Source organism: Artemia franciscana, chromosome 11 (genome assembly GCF_032884065.1).
Source record: "Artemia franciscana chromosome 11, ASM3288406v1, whole genome shotgun sequence".
NCBI lineage: Eukaryota > Metazoa > Arthropoda > Branchiopoda > Anostraca > Artemiidae > Artemia > Artemia franciscana.
In genome coordinates this window covers 26705159-26727122 of record NC_088873.1, presented here as the reverse complement: position 1 = coordinate 26727122, position 21964 = coordinate 26705159, and the positions used below count along the sequence as shown (strand labels likewise).

General features: G+C 34.1%; 1 protein-coding gene and 1 long non-coding RNA gene across 2 annotated transcripts in view; both read right to left on the bottom strand.

Annotated features, from left to right (window-relative positions):
* Positions 1-5315, bottom strand: part of LOC136033026 (BTB/POZ domain-containing protein 2-like) — a 30542-nt gene extending 25227 nt beyond the window's left edge. The window contains exon 1 of the mRNA XM_065713577.1: positions 5177-5315. The gene's annotated coding sequence lies outside the window, so the exon portion shown is untranslated. The remainder of the gene's footprint in view (positions 1-5176) is intronic.
* A 6841-nt stretch (positions 5316-12156) lies between these two features.
* LOC136033025 (uncharacterized) lies at positions 12157-16277 on the bottom strand. Its single transcript, XR_010618838.1, has 2 exons — positions 16154-16277; positions 12157-12419 (listed from the first exon to the last, which is right to left on the bottom strand). It is a non-coding gene; the product is annotated as an uncharacterized LOC136033025 (long non-coding RNA).
* Positions 16278-21964: the final 5687 nt, after the last annotated feature.

Here is a 21964-nt window from a genome sequence, read left to right as displayed (position 1 = left end):
AGGTCATCAACTATTTTTTCAATTTGTGCAGCAGTTTCTTTGGCATCATTTCGTTTCATAGCTAAGTAATTTAATACAGATAGAGAATCAGAACAAATCAAAAAGCTACCAACTATACCGTTTGACTTAATATAAAGAAGTGCTTGATAAATAGCAATCATTTCTGCAGAAAAAACAGTAAGCTTGTCAGGTAGCTTAAATCCGCAAGAAGTACCAGTTGACGGGACTACAAAAGCGCAGCCTACACCCATTTCCGACTTAGATCCGTCAGTATATATGTGAGTAAAGTCAGTCCATTGCAGAGTCAGCCTATACCACTCTAATTTTAAAATTATTGTTCCTGAATCATTAATTCTATTATCTAGAGCTAAATTAATTACATTACCTATTCCGTTGAAGCGTGAGGAAAGGTCATCTATATTTGGGGTTGGAACTAGGCCTGGAAGGCCAGCATTACTCATCAGACAAGAATATTTATAGACTGTAGGGGAAAACCTTGGTCTAAACTGGAGATCTTGATTCCATGTAGCAATGCATTCTTTATAAACAATATGATTTGTTGATCCCATTTTTTTTAGAAAGTAACGGGCTTGAAGATTATTTCTTCTCCTCTGAAGTGATGTGACGCCAAGCTCACAGTAGAGGGCTGGGGTGGGGGTGGTTTTTAAGCAGCCTAGAGCTCGTCGGAGAACTTGATTAAAAGCTGAATCAAGTTTCTGGAGGTTGTGCTTAGTTGCTTCCCTATAGAACATGCTACCATAGTCCAGTTTGCTGGTGATTGTTGCTCCAATTAGTTTTGAAACACAAGAATATGGGGCTCCTCTTTTAGAGAGGCAGATTGCATTGACAAAGTTTGCCCTACTTCTCAGGTTACCAACAAGATAGTCGATGTGGTTAGTCCATAGCAACTTTGAATCCAGTAAGACTCCTAGATAGCAAAATTTCTCTGCATGTTGGATGTCCACTCCTGCTAAAGACACAATGGGGGGTTGAGCATTTGTTCGATTTTTCCTTGAGAAAAGAACACTTACTGACTTCTCTGTTGAAAATGACATGTAGTTTTCCATTGTCCAATTTTCTAAGTAATACAGGGCTTTTTGGACTGAAGCCTTAAGGCATCCCCTATCTCGAGAGGAGGCAGCTACTGCAATGTCATCAGCATATAAGTATAGTTTACAACCCAGTATCGTATCTAAGTTTATATCGTGACAATATACTAAAAACAATAAAGGACTTAGTACCCCTCCTTGGGGGAGACCCACATTATTTGGAGCACTAAAAAAGCCAGACGAATGATTTTCTAAAGTTATTTCTATTTTCCTCTCAGTCAAGAAATTACCAATCCATTCCACGATTTGAGGGCTAATATTTAGCTTCTTTAGTTTTGCCATTAGAGTAGGGATATTCACTCTGTCAAATGCTGAAGTCATATCAAGGAAAACAGCTAGAGTTTCTTTTCCTAGGCGGAATCCCTGTTTTATTTGATTTTCAAGCCTCACAAGACAGTCTATTGTACTGCGTTGGGGCAGAAAGCCTAGTTGTTCTGGCTGAACTACTTTCTCAATTTCTGGTAGAACTTTCTTTTTTATCAGTCTCTCCATTAGCTTGCAGAGGCATGAAGTCAAGGCAATTGGGCGATATGATTTTGGGGATGTAGGGTCCTTTTGGGGTTTCAGGATTGGTATTATTGCAGCTTTTTTCCAAAGCGATGGGACATAACCTTCCTTGATGGACCTATTAAACAAAGTTAAGACAGAAGCCTTAAGCAGGGGGGACATGTTGGACAGCATCTCATTGTGAATCCTGTCTGGGCCCATAGCCCCTGGTTTTAATTTTTTAATAATCGTATCAATATCCTGTTCTACAAGTTCAATATCATTCTTAGGGAAGACCTGTGTAGGTTGCATAGTGGGTCGGTTTTGAGTAGAAAGTTTTGGAGGAATGTTTGCAATTAGATACTCTTTCAGAAGTTTTATTTTCTCGGGTGTTGTGGCGGCAGTGGTTCCGTTGTGTATCATGATGCCAGATATTGGGGAAGACCTTTGTCCAGTGTAGACTTTCCAGCTCCTCCACAACTCTTTGATTGATGTAGTCTTCGTAAACTTTGTCTCAATTAGAGTCTTCCATCCATTCTTGATTTCTTGGGGAACAATTTTCCTAAAGATGGCTTGTTTTGCATTCATTTCAATTTTGTTTGTAACTGTAGGATTTCTTCTAAACTTGTTTCTTGCCGTGTTTCGTTCCTTATAAGCTTTTTGGCATGCAGCATTCCACCCTGGTGTGGAGTTTCTAGATTTTCTTTTAAGTTTTACATACCCAAATACCCTTTCACTAGCATTCACCATAACTTGAGTTAACTTCTCATTAAGCTCCTCAACAGAGGTAGGTAGTTCAACATCCGTCAGATCCGAGTCTACCTCTCTCTGCCATTCAGGCCAGGACTCCTTGCGGAACTTCCAACTCACCGACTTCATTAACTGAAGTCTATAAGCAGAAAAATTAAGCACCGACATCACTGGGAAATGATCAGAGTCAAAGGGTGACGGTATAATAACCTCAAAGTCAACTGAAAGGTCTAAAGAAGCAATTGTTAAATCTATAGTAGAAGTCTTCCCATTTAAGGGGTTTAGCCTAGTACCTAGATCTATTGGAGTGATAAGACAAACCATATTTTGAGGATCAGTAATAAAATCTGCCAGTAAATTAGAATTATTATTTGGAGAAGATGTTGAGTCCCACATTGGGTTATGAAGGTTGAAGTCACCAGCAATTATTTTCCTCTCATTACATTTCTGAAAAGCATCTTTGAACTGTTTAAAATCAAAGTCAGTTGCAGTCCTGTTATAATAGTTGATAACGGATATCCAGTTATCCGTTCCATCCTCTTTGACAGATATAATCCCAATTTCATTTTTTCCTGGGGTAAAATCATCTACTATTTTAAACGGGATATTATCCTTAACTAAAGTCATAAGTCCTCCCCCTGGTCCTGTCTTCCTATCCCATCTAGCCATGCTATAGCCTTTAAAATTTGGGGAAGTTTTCTGTTCATTCAATAAAGTTTCCTGAATTAGTACAATATCTGGCTTACTCCTCACTAGAAGGTTTTTCAATTCTACTACCTTTGATTTTCCCATTCCCCTAATGTTTAGTTGGATTACCCTTGTAGTCATTCTTTGATTTTTTGTTTATGAACACGCTTATTTAATGTCTTTTTCTCTGGAGAGGACAAAATTTTCTTTGGAACAAAGATATCTTCATCCATACCATCCTCTGAGTCTGTTTCATTTCCAGAAACAAAGGATTCAGATTTCTTCAGTGAAGACAGGATCTTCTGTACCTCTGACTTCGAGCTTTTGCTTAACTTTACACTGGAAGCAATCAGTGAGCACAATGATGACACTACTGTGGTTAGTTGGTCTATTTTTTCTCTCAGTAAGACAACTTCCTTGTTAATTGGTTCCTGTATTTTTGCTTCTGGTGGGATTGAAGGGTGAACAAGGACTGGAAAATGTTCAAAGTTTAAAGCTGGTGGTGGTGTGTGCAGAGTCTTCCCTTTGGTGTCAGTGAAAGCTTGAACTGCATCTTTGAATGATATACCTTTTGTGACTGACGTTTTCAGAATTGCAGCTCTAAACTTGTAATCCTGGCACTCTTTACTGAGGGCAGTGTGCTGTCCATTACAGTTTGCACATCTTACTTTTTGTTCATTTCTGTTTTTGTTTAACTCAGGGCAAGCTGTCATGGGGTGATTATCTCCACAAATACCACAAGTATCTTTACCCCAACAGTTTAGAGAGTTATGGCCAAATTTCTGGCACTTGAAACATCTCAACGGTTTTGGTATGAACTGTTTCACCACAGTGAGGGCACTCCATATAGGAATTATTGTAGGAAAATCCATTTCTTGAGAGAAGTCAACATGTATAGTGTAGCTAGTGTATGGTTTACCATCTCTAGATGTGGGATGAGGGTTTAGTACAGTTGCCTTTGTAACCTGTTCTACTTGCTGAATCTCCTTACAGAGTTCTTCAGGAGTAGCTAAGTCCCTGGGAACGTATAGTACTCCTTTTCTGCTTGAGTATAGCATATTTTCTGGCTTCATTTCAAATTTGATCACTATATTATTCAATGTGAGATCCCTTATGCCTAAGATCTTATTAGCAATGTCTAGATTTTTTGGAACAACTTCAAGAGAGCCTCTAGGACCTATTCGTGGGAGTATTTTCCCATAATCATTTCCTAGAGCTACAGCCAATCTACGCCCTAGATATCCAGCAGAAGTCTTTGATAGAGGGACTAGCATACCCTTGTCATTAGTGTCAGTAATTTTTGTCATATCATGACCTTTAGCCAACAAATTTGGTACAGTGGGTCCACCTCTAACTCCCCCACAACCTCCACCCTTCCCAGGACTACCAGGAACCATTACTTCTTTCACGTGACAAGCTTACTTTGCAGAAAAAAAAAAAAAAAAAAAAAAAAAAAAAAAAAAAAAAAAAAAAAAAAAAAAAAAAAAAAAAAAAAAAAAAAAAGTGAATGCACAAATACGATTAAACAGACCTCAATAAAGTAAAAAGAGAGGCAAAAATACAAGCAAATAAGGGCACTATATACAACACATACATACAAGTAAGCAATATTTCATATGGCACAAGATCTCAAGGAGATAAAAGAGCCTAAAAGGTGGTCTGAATATCAACCATACAGTCCCTTCACTGTTTTGCATTTACCAAAATTCAATAAACACTTTTTCACCTTCACATTAATTTGTTATTTTTTTTTTCAACCATCAAAATCTTCAGGTATTACTATTTTCTACAACTTGAATTGTTGCCAAGCAGCGTTTTAACAGCACTTAAATTGATTATTTTGAACTTGTATCACTAATCCCAAGTTGAATAATTGCAGTTTAACCACAAAATGTTTTATTCAACCATGTTCTTATAGGCTACCAATTCCAATAGACTAGAGAACTTTATTATGACTTTTATATTCCTGTGTAATTCTTAAATTACTTTCTTCTGTTTCTTTCAATATCTTTATGAACATTTAAAGTTAACACCAAATAAGCTGCTCAATTCGCTTGATTTTTAATTAACTTGAATCTTCCACTCTTTTTTGTCTTCCGGAAAGTCCATTTTCAAGTACGAGACATTATTTTTTGACCTATTACCATTCAAAAAAGTTATTTCTCCTTCTTCGCCAGTTTGTTTGATTTGACAACTGCAATCTTGCCAGAAGGTGATAGAAAAAATTGGCCAGACCCTCTGATAAACACGCCAAAAACACACCAGAACCTTTGAAAACTCAAGCAAGACAATGTTCTGCCCCAGTAAGCCAGAAATAATATAAATAAACCATAAATAAATCGTGAGCCCTAGAAGAAAAACAAGCCCAAAATAAGCCAGACAAAGTTTTGCTCCTAATTTAACTCCACTTCTACCTTACTTGCCTAACTTTTGTTTGTCCTGCTCTGCTTTCGCGAAAAAACGAGCATTTTTCATGATCTGGCAAATTTCATCTGGTTTTCACCTTAGTTTTCTGCGTCGATGATTTAGCGGCCGGGAAACATTTTTATCGGTTTCTAGAACTCAATATAGCCTACTCCTATGGATACACTGGTAACAAGTTATACGCTGGTGGCATGTAACAACCAAAAGCCATAGACAGATCCTATTTTTGTTTTGTCATCAGCATAAAAACCGTATAGAAATGCTAAGATTTGCCAAAAATTATAAAAAAAATTTATCAACTACGAGATATTACTGGCAATATTTTAGTAAAACAATTCAAAACAAAATAAAATTAAATTTTGCCATTAAGATCGAACTACTTGGACCCACTTTATTTTTCAGTAGAGACTAATCTAAATGCAGAAAGACTCAAAATAAAAAATAACCCTAAATAAAAATGAAACTTGTACCGTTTTTATATTTTAATAGCTTCAAGACGAGCAACACAGCAGCAAATCTAAGACGTTCAATCAGCCATAAACCATGGAAAGCTATCCTGAGGACAAAGCCAGGTGGAGGGAGGGGGCTGCTGCAAAGACCTAACTTTTGGATATTTCTTTATTATTCAACTAACACCGGAAACCAGAGTTAATTCTATTCTGGGTGCCATCAGCTTTAGGCAGGGACGTAGTTCAAGTTTTTTATTGAGAAGGGGGAGGGGGGCAAGAGGGGGTCCACATCCAGATGGCCAATGGGCATCGGTTATTCTATAAGGGGTAGCAATGAGGATTTTCGCCTCTTCATTTTGCTTACACTTAAAGTAAGTATTATTATATAAGTATTACAATAAGTAAGTTACTTACTGCCAACTACGAACTCTATTTTATTTTAATAAAGATAAAATTTTCTAAAACTAAGAAATGATGATAAATGTTAGATTATTTATTTCAGACTTAGATCCATAAAATTTCTGCACCCGGCGCGAATGTCCTCTCTTCTCAAACTACCTATGGGAAAGGGGCGTTGGAAAACTTGTGAAAAATAAAAGCCTAGATGTGTATTAAAGATGTCTGAAAGCTCTAATGATTCTGTTCGAATTTCTTCCCGTTACTTTAAGGGAAAATTAAGTCTCTTGTTTGAAAGGGGTCATCATAATAATGAGCCAAAGTTGAAGCTGGATCATGTTTGTTAATTGATTTGATCTGCTTTCACTGTTAAGATTGTCTTCACTTTTTGTTATGGTCCTACTAAAAGAAGACGTAGATAAAAATCTAATCCCTTTTCAATACCTTCTTCTTCTTGTTCCACTTTCTGTTGCTTTTTTAAAGTTGGTTCTGAGCCAAAGAAAGAAAGTAAGTAGCTCTGCGCTTTATTGATTTATTAGCCTGTTATAACCAATTAAAATTGACATAAACTATATTTTCATAGCATTATAAAATACATCAAATTTAGAGCTAGACAAAGCTGGCTTTTGTAGAACTGGTTAAGAAACAAGAAAGTCTGACAGTCTTACATTGCTGATGGACAAGCTTATTATGAACCAGAAATTTACAGAATACGTAGTAATCCATCTGTCCTAATCCTCGGACCACCTGTGCATACACTCTTTCACTTGTTGGGGTTGGGAGGGGGAATGTACCAGGCGGTTAAAAAGTAAATATAACCATCTCTTTCCCTAAGCCTTCAATAGGGGATTTTTCTTTAAGCTTTATCGAAGAAAAGTTACTGTTTAGCAAAGGCATGACTCGGATAAATTTAAAAAAACATTACAGAATACATAAATAAACAATGCGCACGCATCAAACAAACATAAATAAAGTAGTCGACTCAGCTTTTATTAAGCATGTCATCAATGAGTTGCTACAGACGACAGTAGTGTACTGTAAACAAGCTTTTGGGGTGGATGATGGTGAGTTTAATAAGCTTGGCTTTTTTACCAGCTTTACTGTTAATATTAAAGTGCGTATCCTCCTTCCACTTCCTTCAACTCCCGCGCCTATCGTAGGAGACTAAATCTCACAGTTGAACTACGTACTATTCCAAGAGCCCTGTGGATTGCGTCATTCAGTTGCATGCGATTTGAAAATGACATGCTGGCAAATCAAAAAAATATACCCTTGAAATTGCAATTGTTGAAACCTTATATAGGAAAATTATAAGCCCCGTCATTGAACCACAAGAAAAAATTACATTTTTAGACGGACAGCAGTGATATGTCCTCTTATTATTCTTCGTCACTAAAGAGACACAGGAGCATCATAGAGAGCTGTTTAAGGACTCTTACAAGCTAATTCTTACATTTTATCTCTTTTTTTTCATATAGTAGACTCGACAAGGCCGTCCTGAAGTCCCACATGGTACACTAAAAGCACAATTCCATAATCTCTTCTTTATATTAATGTGAATTTTCATTTGCGCTGCTCAATTTTACAAATGCAGAGAATTTTTCAGGGAAAAATTGTCCACTGGGAGGTATATTCCAAAGGGGGGATATTCCATGCGGGCGACTACCCTGAGTGTGGGATATTCTACACCATATCTGTATTTTGGAGTCTAGGTTGAATATTTCAAGATTCCTTCCTTTCTTCAATCTTCTTTGTCTTACTCTCCATTTGGGCTGCTCGGTTTTACTTAGATGGGGGATTGTCGAGGAGGATTTTTGTGAGAGGGAGTTTTCCAGGGGGATCGAAATCGATGGCGGTTCTGGACCTGGGCACATGAAAGTTACCCATCATATTTACCCTTAATTTTCCCCCAAGAGAATCCACTGCTGTGTAATTTGGACAATATCAGTTGACAAGTACGTTTTTGTTGAACCACCAAAACACTTCTCGGACGAGAAGATGAATTGACATTAAGAAAAGTTAAATAAAAAGGACAAATTTCAGAAATAAAAACAAAGGCAAAAGAAATATTAAATTCAAAAACTTCTAATTTATCTGTCAAAATTTTAAATTATAGTCATTAAATCTAAATTTAAATGCCACAAAGCACAGGATATCCACTTTATTTTCGCCCTGGAACACCCGTCGGCTTAAAAGACCTTTTTAGGCGGAATTAACATTAATTTGTCTTGTAGCGGATGAGCAAATGTCATAAAATGTAAGGTAAGAAAAAGATTTGGCAAATAAATGGTCTTTGTTTACCATAAATATAATTCCATTTCATGTTTGATCGTTTTTTCACATTAGACAAACTTGAAAAAAATCATCTCAAAGCTCTATTTTTGTCAGCCATGAAATTTTTTACTCTTGGTTTAAAACACATACTTTTTCTTTATGAAGTTACGTAAACTCGATTCTGTCGCTCGAATAAGTTTCCATCATGAGCAATTAAAATTTGCTACTTTGAATGAACTTCATAAAGCGTTGATGACAAATTACCCTGGATATTAAAAAAAAAAAGTAAAACTAGAGTAATTCATCACCTTCTTAATCTGCTTGGTACCATGCGTCTTAGCTTATTTTTTGTTGATTCTTCAACCCGGCTTCATTTAAATATTGAAGGTATTTTTCCTAAAAATTTCAATTACTGATCTTTACTAATTTTTAAGATGTTTATGGTTGTGTATATTTCCACATAGTGAATCCAAACAATCACGATTCATTTTCACTATCGTTGGTGCTTTAATATATTTCTAATCTCCTTGTGGTACTCGAAATTTCACTACAAATATGATCGCTTTTTCAAACTATAGTCGAACTTACAGGAAACTTGTCAATCTCAATAAATTAAAAAGAAAGTAATAAACTTATAGTAAAGAGTAACATAAGAAAATTAAAACAAAGGAACGCCATATTTCACTATTGTGGCGTGAACTATACCATAATGCTCTCTGATGTATAAATACAATGCATACGTATTTTTAAATACACTCAAAATGTATACAAATAGGAAAAAAGAAATATTACCATTGAACACCCTTAAAACAGAGCTCCTAGTAGCACTTACTAACCTCCTGTTCAAACGCCAAGAAATTCTTCGGCAAGACTCATGATGCCCCGCCTCATTTTTTCCACTTATTTGTTGGTAAGTTTGTCAGTGTAATATTTTATGATATATAGAAAGAGATTGTAACAATGGAAGGGGAACTGTTGCCCCCAACCCAGCACTGATAATAAACCCTTAGGCTAAAAATATCCCTGGAAATAAAGTAGTTAAATATCAATTTCTATCTCCCCTCCTTCTTCGAAACCCATTCTATACTTATCTGGACTTAATTAGAGTTAAAATATTTGGGCATTGGATCACGCTCTTTAAGACCTTCCCCCCTCGAATACAAAATGACCCATCGCCCCTCTTTCATAATAGCTGATGCACACTTATACATCGCTAATATGTAATTTTATCAAACACGAAGCAATTTATATTAGTTAAATGGAGCTTTAAAATAAATCTCAGAAACACTCAGATAAATTTTCAGAAATGAATGGAGATGAGGAATTAATTCATAGTCTTTTCCCGCCATACTGCTTTCTATATCTGAAGGTTCATGGAGAGTTAGATAATTTGGGCAATGAAAAGCGCTTTTTTGGCATAAGGTAGAGCCCCAGCCCAACCCTATGACTCAATACCCATTCCTCCTAAAAGCTGATGCGAAATTATACATTACTAAACGTCATTTCATGAAAATCAAGTGAATCGACTTAGCTAAATGAAGCATCAAGATAAATGTTCATATTAACAATTTTTTTTGTTCTTGAAAAGCTACTTAGCTTTTCAAGAACAAATGCGCTAACGTAGCGATTATTCCCTATGCAACTGAGGAGCTCAATATATAAGTTCTTGATTTTCTCACTACCGAAACAAATACAAAAACTATTTAAATAATGTGACCCTTTGAATAATATTTCCTTTGAAATGGAATGGCTCTGCCAGAATTTTCAGCCAATAGCAACTAGGTTCTCTTGGGAATAAAATCACAGTTTGGTACCACAAAATAGCAGTAAATGTCCACTTCCCCTGGCACAGTCTTTTTGGTCTTTTGAAAAGGGCATTAGAACTTATGATTTTCATTCAAATATGCTCTTTTAATCTTCTCAGACCATCAGTACGATAAAAAAACAAGCAATTTAACACACATCCGTGATCTTTCTTCTGGAAAAAAAGCAAAGTTCCACGTTTTTTGTAGATAGGAGCTTGAAACCTCTACAGGTTCACTGATTTGCTGAATCTAATGGTGTAATTTTCTACACTTTTCGGAGTGTTTCCTCATTTTCTGAAAATCGGCCAAATTTTCTCAGGCTAGTAACTTTTAATGGGCAACTTTAGACTTGATGAATTCTGTATATTTGGAACCAGCACAAAAGCCAATCTTTTGACACTTTAATTGTTATCAGAATTCCTTTTTTAAAAGTTTTGTTTAATATTGGTCTGAGTTTCTCCTTACTTACATTTTGTTACCACGACTGTTTGATAAGATGAAATGATTACAATATTAATATTACACAACCATCTGTTTTCAAGTCGAGAACTTGGTCTAACAGTCTCTGATACAGGTAATCAGAAACATCTGTCAAGGATAAAATGCAGGTTAAGCTAAATCGAATAGCATTTTTCGTACACGAATTATCCTGAAGACTCACAAATGTTTTGAACACACCAGATGACACAACAGGATAGCGTTTGCCATACACTGCGTACAACATATGTATACCTCCCAGATCCTAAGCCTCTGAATACCCCATTAAAGTTTAAAATTTTAATAAGCAAACGTGTTTTTTTTCTAATAACTATCCAAGTCCCTGATAGAGGTAATCAGAAACATCTGTCCAAAATGAAATGCAGGTTAAGGAAATAAAATAGTATTTTTCTTAGACGAAATATCCTGGTGACCGACTACTGCTTTGAACAAACCGCATAATACAAAATGCTAACGTTTGCCATACACTTTTGCAAAACTACGTACAACAGATGCATACCACCAGAGCCTAAGTCTCTGAATACCCTATTAAAGTTCACAATTTTCATAAGCAAACATGTTCGTTGGTTCGTTTGGTACCGAGTCGATGATATCTGGTTTTCAAGTTTGCCCAGCAACATGATTTTAATACGCCTAAGCTCCCCACGAGGATCTACTTTATGGGAACAATTAAAAGAGCAGAAATGGGAAATATGAAAATATATAGTTACAATCCTGAACCATTCTTAGGATATTATGGATTCCCCCTTTTGCTAGCCTAGATATACAAATGTACCTTTTGATTTACTTCAGTAGCCCTCTGAACATTTCCCAAAGTTTCGCCATGATCCTTTTAGCTTTTTCGAACACACCACTTTTCGCAATGATAAACTCTGCATTCAAACAATGGGCAAATTGCACAATTTACTACCCTGTGCTAATCCAAGAGGCATTCGGCGATTTATTTCTGTTTTAAAATTGAGATTTATGGTCTCGATGCTCTAAGTCAAATGACACTCAATTTTCTAGCATCAACAGTGCTGTCAGGATGGTCTGAATTTTTTCTTTCTTCTAATCAATGGTACATATTCTTCTCGCCAGCACGAAAATATAGAAAATGAAGCTATTGACAAGAATAACTGTTTTACCATGACTTGAAGGGAAAAAACACCGTATATGAAGCGAGGTCGTAAATCAAAATAAGAACACAAAAGTTATTTTGCAGTTTTATTATCTTCTTCAAAACCTATGTCCTTCAATTTAAGATATTTACAATTACCATGGCTGTTGAAGTAAATAAAAGGGAGAAAAAAAATCCAATTTAATAATCTACCAAAAACACCTGTATTCATTCACAGCAAAGAAAATCAACTATAGAACAGATAAGGCTATAAAAAAAAAAAAAAAATTATAATCAACTTTTTTAGTCGCCAGTTTTATCATCATTGTTGGTTAATGGTATTATTCACATCCTGAGGATACTTTGAAACGGTGGTCCTGCGAGTCCATGTGGCAAAGGATCGAACAACACAGTATCGGTTGCAAAAGTAGGTACCAAAAGTCTGAAAAGGATAGAAAATAAAATGTTACTTAGAAAAAAGGAACCTTTAAGCAGATCCTTATCTGCGAAAAAAAAAAGCAATACAAAGAGAATGTAGAGTTCATTTTCTTTCTCAGGGTTCATTTTTTTTAATACTAATTTAGTTGAGCTGTGAAAAAGAAAAGTTTCACTACTACTTTAACAAGTAAATATCTTTATTTGTCCTGATCAGTTTTAACAAACATCTTCCAAATAAAGCAAATTTAAGAGTCTTATTCAAATACAAAATGAGATGTAAAGCCAATCAATATTTCAAACTTAAATCAAACAGACATTACTATGAATGAATAAACGGAAACAAAAGCGAAAAGAAATTTAAATATATACTCAGATCAAACATAAAGAAAATAGACACTGCTATGGATTAAATCATGCATAATAAAACAAATAGATATTAAAATTAAAAACCAAATCAGAATTAAATTGAACAGAAAATCCTACAGTTAAGAGTAGAACTATCAATCTTCTAAACCTTTTAAAGATCAAAGCAGGACTTGCACCTCACAAAAAAGATTTATAATTCGAATCGGATGGATTCTATCTGTCAAAACATCCAAAAATATCATAAGGTAAATCAAGGTTTAAAAATGAGAGCTACAGTAAATAAATGCGGGGCTATCCCCCCCCCCTTCTCATTTATTTGAATTTTACTAGAAACGATAGTATTTTTGAAGTGTGTGGTTCTAATTTGTCAAAACATCAGCACAAAAAAAAATCACGCAAATAATAAAGATTAAATCAGAAAACTTAATGAAAACAGAGGGATTTTCTAGAATAAAACTGTGTGACTTCCTGGAAGTCTCATTGCTATTTGCTTTTCTAAGATAAAATGATAAAAGGGAAAAAAAGGTTTGTCTATATTAAGGTTAGTATTTGATTTGGAATTTCAGTTGTACTTGGTGTCTCATTTTTTTTTCTATGTTCAATATTTTTATCATCATTTATTTTTTCTTCCCCTTCTATGCTATTATTATTTTTTATTTTTTTTTTTAAAGAGTAACTGTTTTTGACTATAGCTCATTTTGTACGCACCTTCTGTAAATTTTTCTTTTCCGCTGTATCATTGTCATGCAGGTAAATTAGTATGAAAAGCAAATGAGCTTGAATTTGAAAAGATAAACTATTTTCGAAATTTTTTGCTTTAAGTGAAGCACAAACAACGCTCTAGAGGGCGGAGGGGGGTATCTACTCGTGTTTTGGTAATTTCTTATTTTCTGTTCGTTTTAAGATTGAGTTATTTAATAATTTCAATTTATATTGTTTTAAGCATTCATCTATTAATTCATAGCAGCATCTTTTATCTTTATATTTGATTAAATAAACAAAAACTAGTTTTTTTTTTACTGAAAGTAAGGAGCGACATTAAAACTTAAAACGAACAGAAATTACTCCGTGTATGAAAGGGGCTGTTCCCTTCTCAATGCCCCGCTCTTTACACGAAAGTTTGACTTTTTTTTCTCAATTCTACTTTATAAAACTTTAAAGTTTTAAAATTTAAAACTTACACTAAAAAACTTCAGCGTAAAGAGCAGGGGCTCGTAACTTTTGATGACAAAGACCAAATTTGATGAAACGCATATATTCAAAATCAGCATAAACATCCAATTCTTTTGATACATCTTTTAGTATTAAAATTCCTTTTTTTAGAGTTTCGTTTACTATTGAGCCGGGTCGCTTCTTACTACAGTTCGTTACCACGAACTGTTTGATGTTCTATTCAATTTCTATTCGGTTATGCCCCCTAACATGGGGCCCCCTAACATCCTTCTCGCTCTTTACAAAATGTTTAGTCCCTTAGCCAAGACAAAGCTTCTTGAAAGTTATAAGCCAATAAAAAAAAGTTTTTGGATAATTTTTTAGTTCCATACTCCAAGAGCCCGTACCCCAACTAATTATTCTTTTTTTTTATGAAGACAAATTTGGGTGAGCCGAATTAAGCCTCATGACCGATTGACTTGAGGTGATAGGCTCCAAGCTGACCAAAGAATACCTGTACAGTTTTTTTGGGGGGGATGGGCATACCCCCAAACGAATTGTTTGATCTGGGTTCCTTTGGCCTAGGGAGCTACGGTTTAAAACTTCAAGCTGCTTAAAAAATTTGGACCTTTGTCAGATCCTGTTTACGGGGGAAACATTATTTTTTTTTCAAATATTCCTTCTGCATTAGCTTCCCCTTAGCCTAAGTACTTAGAGATATAAGTTTCAAGCAGAAAAAAAAATTGGCCCCTTTTTACGGGAGCCTCTAATTCCAACTAAAATTCTTTCTTTTTTTAGGGTTATTATTGACCCAAAAACCTATGACTGTTAATTTGAATCTTATCAGATCGAAAGTTCCTTGGGGTCTAACACCCCCTCCCAGCAAAGGGTGTGATTATCTTGACACAAAAAACAATCTTTGAAAGTTTAGAGCCAATCAGACACTGCAAAAAAAGGAAACACTTCAAAATTCGAAAAAAGCATTGATTTAAAATAGGTTTAATAAAAATAACTGAATAGCATACATAAAAAAATATCAAGCATTACTTACATTCTGGAAAAGAGAAAAGGTTATGCACAAAAAGAAAATTTTCAGACTTTATATCCCCCCCCCCTTTGCACTATAAAACCTATCTGTAAACAATCGGCAATGTATGGCTTACAGCCCTTTTCACAATAGCTATGGGGGGCACTTGTCAAGACGTTGTGTCCTCTCCAGAATTAAATTTAATTGAACAGTCGACTATTCTGAACAAAATCAGTATCTCAGAATTTTGATTCGACATTACGGGGGGTTACAAGGGTCATGAGGGGGGGATTGCCCTACAACTATTTTCAACGCGAAAAAACTCTTAGTTTCCAATTCGAATCTCCTTATAGGTATCTATGACTACCCCTTCTATAAGATGTGGCCAGGGAAAGAGGATACATTGAAGGCACAAGGCAAGAACGTTGCCTGAGAATGTGGTATTTGACGTCACGTGAAATTTCGGAATTTCCCGAAAAAACTGATACTATCAACTCTAGTAATTTCACGTGGTATGATATAATACAAACACGCACACAATATTCTAATTTTCCATTATCTTTAATGTTAACGTTTATCTTAAAGCGAAAAAAAAACAAGGTTTTTTCAAAATTACAGCAAAAAGCATAGTTTAAAACAAAAGGAACATGAATTATCTTATTTATAAAGGGGACAACCACACTCACGTAGGCCAAGTTAGAATACAGAAACACAGTCAGATGCTAATTACAAGTGTTTTATTTATTAACTACACATTAAATATTAGAACAATCAACCTTATTAATTATAATAAATATAATTAAATGGGGCTTTCTTTACTGAAGCTTAGTAGCGATGAGCAAAACATCAAATATGACAAAATATTGAGATATATAATTATGGCTGGAAAGCGCTCTTTACTTTTCGTTGAATACTTCACAAGCACAACCATCCCATTCAATGTGATATCCCTTACATAAAAAAATACTTTAGCTTCAAACAGATGTACCACTGCTGCTTGGAGTGCTTTTTAAAAAGGCACTTATATTCTACTTTACTTTTTTTAAAAGCTGATTAGGAAGCGTATATTCTGTGGTGCTGGTAATGTCGAAGTTTTTAGTAGTCATGTTAAAGCAACACAGACCTCATATTTTAGTTTCTTACTTTCTTTGAGAACTACACTAGGTATATTATTCGAAATATTCAATAGTTACCTTGAAGTCATAATAACAAGCCAATCTTGAAGTTTGTTTTCTTCTGCATATTGTATAATATCTCTATAAAAGTCACTAGTAACAATCATTCCTTGTTTTTCACTTGCAAGTTGAACAATAAACCTTAAAATAATAAATTTTGATAGCTAATATCCTTCCAAGAATCACCATTATAAGTTTGTAATTTAATAACACAGTACTTTTTCATAGAGGACAATCCCAATCAGAAAAATAAACAACAAAATAACACCTTAGGTGAAAATTTTTAAAATTTACAAGAATCACAAGCACGTAATGAGTTAAAACTCAAAAACAATAAAATAAAAAAAGCAATTAATAATAGAAAAGAGTTCTAAAAAAACAACAATATAGAATTCAAAACGTCGAAAAAACCCAGAGAGATCAAAGAACTCTATCAAACAATTCGTGGTAATGAACTTTAAGTAAGGATCAACCCGGCTCAATAGAAATCGAAACTCTAAAAAACGGAATTTTGATACCAATAGATATATAAAAAGAATCGGCTTATTATCCTATTTTCAAATACCATAGTTTCATTAAGTTTAGTTTAATCATTAGAGGCTTCGAGCCTGATAAAATTTGCCTGATTTTGGAAAGGAGGGAGACCCCCCCCCCTAAAAGTCAACATTTTTTAATGAAAATCACACCATCCGATTCAGCGTACCAGGAAACCCTTTTGTAGAGGTTTAAACCTCCTGTCTGCAAAAATTTTGTATTTCTTGCCAGAAGAAAGATCACAGATGCGTCTTTATTTGTGTTTTTTTTTGGTATTGGTATTGATTGGTTTAATAGAATTGATCTAGTGGTCCTAGAATGTCGTGAGCATCAAAGTTCTAGTGCCCTTTCTAAGTGATCAAAAATATTGAAGGGCAACTAGGCTTCCTCTCCCGCCCTTTCCCTCAAAATCGTCCGACCAAAATTTTTAGACAGCCATTTTGTTCATCTTCGTTTAAAGACGCAACAACTATGCCTTTGGATTCATGACCCCCCCCCCCCCACACCAAACAACCCCATGGAAAGCTTTTTAAATTATAAAATTTAACCATTGTTTACGCATTTGTTAATGGGAAGTAAGTATAAGAATTTACTGCTGGGGGTTTTTCAACGGGGGAATTTTCCACGGGAAGGGAAGTTTCCAGGACATGAGCTTGTCAGGAGAATTTATGCACTGGGGGACTTTGCCCAAATTCCGACACAAAATTCCTTTATATATTTTGCTTTCTCTTTTCCGTCTCAGTTTTACGCGTGGAGTTGATTGTTTGGGGTAGATTTTCACAGGTATTGAATTGTCTACAGGATATTTCCGTTGGGAGGGGGCTAGATTTCCTGGCATTACTTAAGAAACGATCAGAAATTTAAAAAAAGTTTTTCAACTAAAAGTTAGGCGCAACATTAAAACTTAAAACGAACAGAAATTCAAAGCAGACTTAAACAATCTTATATTGTATATAAATATATCTCGTCTACATGTATTATATCTGTAATAAATTTATAAATATCTTTTGCATAGAAAAAAATATGGAGAGAAGCAATGTGCAAACGATGAAGTAGGTATGAGAAAAAAGAAAAATTCTTTATAGTTTTTATTTAAGTAAAGACTCATCAGAATAGATTAAGGTGACGGAGGAGTGTGCGCAGCTGCGCTGGACATAAAGTAAAATAAATCAGTAATTGAATGCAGTAAAGACTAAGTAACTGAACAAAACCAACAATCATCATCAATATTTAAGGTACCTAAAAATGAAGTCGCTCAATATTATGCGTATATATAATAATTTATCAATTATATCGTCAACATATATAATGAATAAAATATATTAAAGCATATATAAAGACAAAATATATTAAAAGAAAAAATAATATGATGTTAGGATTAAATACCCCAAAAAGCAACAAAAGTTAGTTGCATAAAGGACCGTAAAACTGGTGCAAAAAATAAGCAGGGTATGAATACAGAAAAGAACTTTTGCTAAATTAAAAAAAAACAAAAAAACAAAAACAAAAACAGTCGCAGATTAATTACTCGTGTTAATGATAGTTTGTTTTATTAAAGCTAGACATAGTTGATTAAAAAAAAACCTAAGACCCCCAAAACATAGTCATTCATATACAGTTACTTATTAATTACATTGTCAGTGTTTATGACAAGTACTTTTAAAGAAGACAAAGCCCCTACTTTCAGACATAAACACTCCAAAGCAATAAAAAGTCAATAGAAAGGTACAAAAAATATGCAAGGTAAGAATAAAGAAAAGAGCTTTTACTGAATTACAAAAAAAAACAAAAAAAAACAAAAACAGGTGCATATTAATTATTCATGCTAATGAAAATGGGTTTCATTAAAGCTAGGCATAGTCGATTTAAAAAAAAAAGGAAGACAAAAAAAATAGTCATTCATAAACATTCATTCATAAACAATCCAAAAGCGACACAAATTTAACTGTATGAACGAACGAGAAAAAGGTAGAAAAATAAGCAGTGCATGAATAAAGAAAAGAGTTTTTGCTGAATTATCAGTAAGGAATTCTAACGAAATAAGGTAAAAAATTAAATTAAAATATATCAAGAAAATATGATTGAATTAAAAATAAAGACACAAATAAATAAGCCCGAAATCATCTGGACACAAAGATAAAGGCAGTAGAACATCGTACGGATGCTGTAAGCACAAGGGAGTAACAGATCAGGAGGGAGAGTGACAAATTATAGGAAATATTGACTTTCTCCTAATTTTACAGATAAGGAGGCCGACATGTTTTAAATAGAGAGATACAATGCCAATGGGATTCAGTTGGGGTGAAAGCTTTGTTAAAGCTTGTTGCACGCTTATAGAATGCAAGTCTAATATGTTCCTTGCTAATTCTTACTTGTATTATGTTAAATCCTAGTAAAGGGGTGTATACCCCATTTCTTTAATAACATTATCAGATTCTTTCAAGCATGATTGTGTCAGCCTTACCATATTAGTTAAACCGCTTGCTTTTCTTTAATAATAATGAAATTTCACTCATAGCCATTACATAGAACAAGATTTGATCTATTGTTTCTGAAATTGTGAGTAATAAATACTGATTTTCAATTATAATGAAATAGCTTAAAGTAATTGAACTAAATTCTCTTCTTTGCCAATAAACTCTTAGTTTTTCTATACCTTTGTTGTCTTGCTTATTTACAACGATGTTAGGATTTTTCAAGATTTTGTCAAGGCATCTCTCTCACTTGGTTCAATTCCTTCATTCGGGGCTTATTTAGAGGTGGTTGGGCCTCACGGCTGAGTATGGACACGAAAGCATCGCCATGAAGCCCACCCCCTTACAAGTGAGATAAGATAATTGTGAGACTTTTTAGGGGTTTTTCAAACCTCACATTGAGTGAGGTTGAGCCACACTATTTTCTTTTATTCCTTCATCTATCTTTTTGTTGGTTGACAGCAACATAAATGCTGTTTTTTTAGAGGGTGTTTGACTTCTAAATGGGTTTGTCTCTGACAGTCGATGTATTTATTTAAAACTTACTATGCAAACAAGAGAGCCACTTTTTGGTACAAATCTACAGATGATAGAACCAATAATAAGTTGAAATTCCTTATGTACACTTTCTTTGCGCTGAAAAGATAAAGTGACTGCACTGAAGTAAATGGCAAGGCGTTTCATTTCAATAGTTTTAAGTTAGATTCCAAAATTATTAAATTTGAAATATTTATAAGAATAAAGTTACTACAAATTTCATAGTACAACGGAACCTCCATAAAAAGAAACCTCAAATATTAAGGTTTTTCATTTCCCCTTGAATTTACAAAATCTCTACACTCAAGGACGTATCCAGGATTTTTTTTATGTGGGGGTATTTACAAAAAAAAATCTTTACAAAACTTATGAAATTTGTTTATATCCATTTTTTTTTACAGGTCGGAGGGGTTTAAACGAGAGGAAGAGGGATTCGAACTCGATAGCCCCCTCCCTTTTGGATGTGGCCTTAACTGCAATATTATTTTCACCTCTAAATATTGAAGTAATTGCGAAAAAAATCCTATTATGACAAAATCTGATGGTTTTACACCTTTCAATTCACCTCTAGATATTAAAGTTATGAATAAAAAGTTTTGCACATTGAAGAAATTTCTTCAAAACAAGCCATTTATCAACAACCCAGTAATTCAATCAACCTCCATCGGATAATGACATCAAGTCACATAAACAGGTAGAAAACCATTTAAAAACTTTTTAAAAGTAATGTTTATTTTTGTAGATGTTTTGGACTAATATTACACAATTAGTAAAATAAAGAGTTTTCAGTAGTATTCTTTACCTCTTTTCCTTTATATTTCTTGTGCTCAGGTAGAAATTTATTTTGTTTTTATAAAATTCTTGGTTCTATTTGACTTATCAAGTTTTTATTTTATAGGTAATCAGAAGAGTATTATTGAAATTTTTTACGATATATTTATATGAGATATTTATTCAGATTTTTTTTCTAATATTTTATTCGAAGCAATTTTTTTATTAAAGAAGAGGTACATTTATGTTTTGTTAAAAGTTATCGAAAGGATTTAAATGATTGTCTTAATTATCACACAAATATTTATTGCTTGATGTGTCTTTGTTTCTTTACGTCTCCTGGGACGTATAAAATAACATAGAAAGTAAATTTTAGTTCTCACGATTTATCGACGCTCTTTATTGAAGTCTGTGAAAAATCATTGGCTAGTATAGGCTATACAGTAAAAAACTTTGAAACAGTAAAACTTTAATGGACTGTCCCAAAACAGAAAATAAAGCTTTTTTCAGTGAAAATCGGGTATTTCAAGACCATCTTTAGGAGCATGTTATCATCTTCTTGAAGAAATAAATTCTTCTTAGGACACACCACTTAAAAATAACGACGAGTTGATAACTACACAGTTGAAAAAAAAAAAAAAAATGATGGCAAAGAAAACAAATCAAAGTGTTGCTCCCGCAATGGATTTATTTGCAAATCCATCACTTGCTGCAACAGTTCATGTTGCCCACACCACACAAATAGTGAAGTCCAGTCTGTTTAATGCCATCACACATCAGGCATAACTGATTTAAGCTTAGATTGTTAAAAAGGTTAAATGATGGAAAGCTTAATTTTTGTGGGGAAATTTCATACACTTGCATGGAACAAAAGAGTTTGCTCCTGTTAATCTCAAAATAACAAAAATAATTTTCACACAATCTTAGGAAAAATATTTAAGATCAGTATATTTATACTTAACAGAGATAAATAGACTTAAGAAGAGTGGACGCATAACTTAGAACAGCTCTCGCTACAATTTTGTATGCAGGATTTTTGTGTCCATGGGAATTTTAGACAGTTACATAGAATAAAACCTCCATGCTTCTGATACTCGCTAAGAAACCAAAGTAATTTCGACACAATATCAATAAACATACTTATGGTGAGGTCATTACACTTTCTTTATCACTTTTTACGCAACGACAGTTCATGATAAAGCCATTGAACTTTTATCATATTGTGACTCGAAGAAAATATTATAAGATAAACTTTATTTTCGCCCTGGATCACCCGTCGGCTTAAAAGACCTTTCTTAGGCGGAAATAACATTAATTTTTCTTGTAGCGGATGAATAAATGTCATAAAATGTAAGGTAAGAAAAAGATTTGGCAAAAAAATGGTCTTTGTTTACCATAAATATAATTCCATTTCAAGTTTGATCGTTTTTTCACATTAGACAAACCTGAAAAAAATCATCTCAAAGCTCTATTTTTGTCAGCCATAAAGTTTTTAACTCTTGGTTTAAAACAC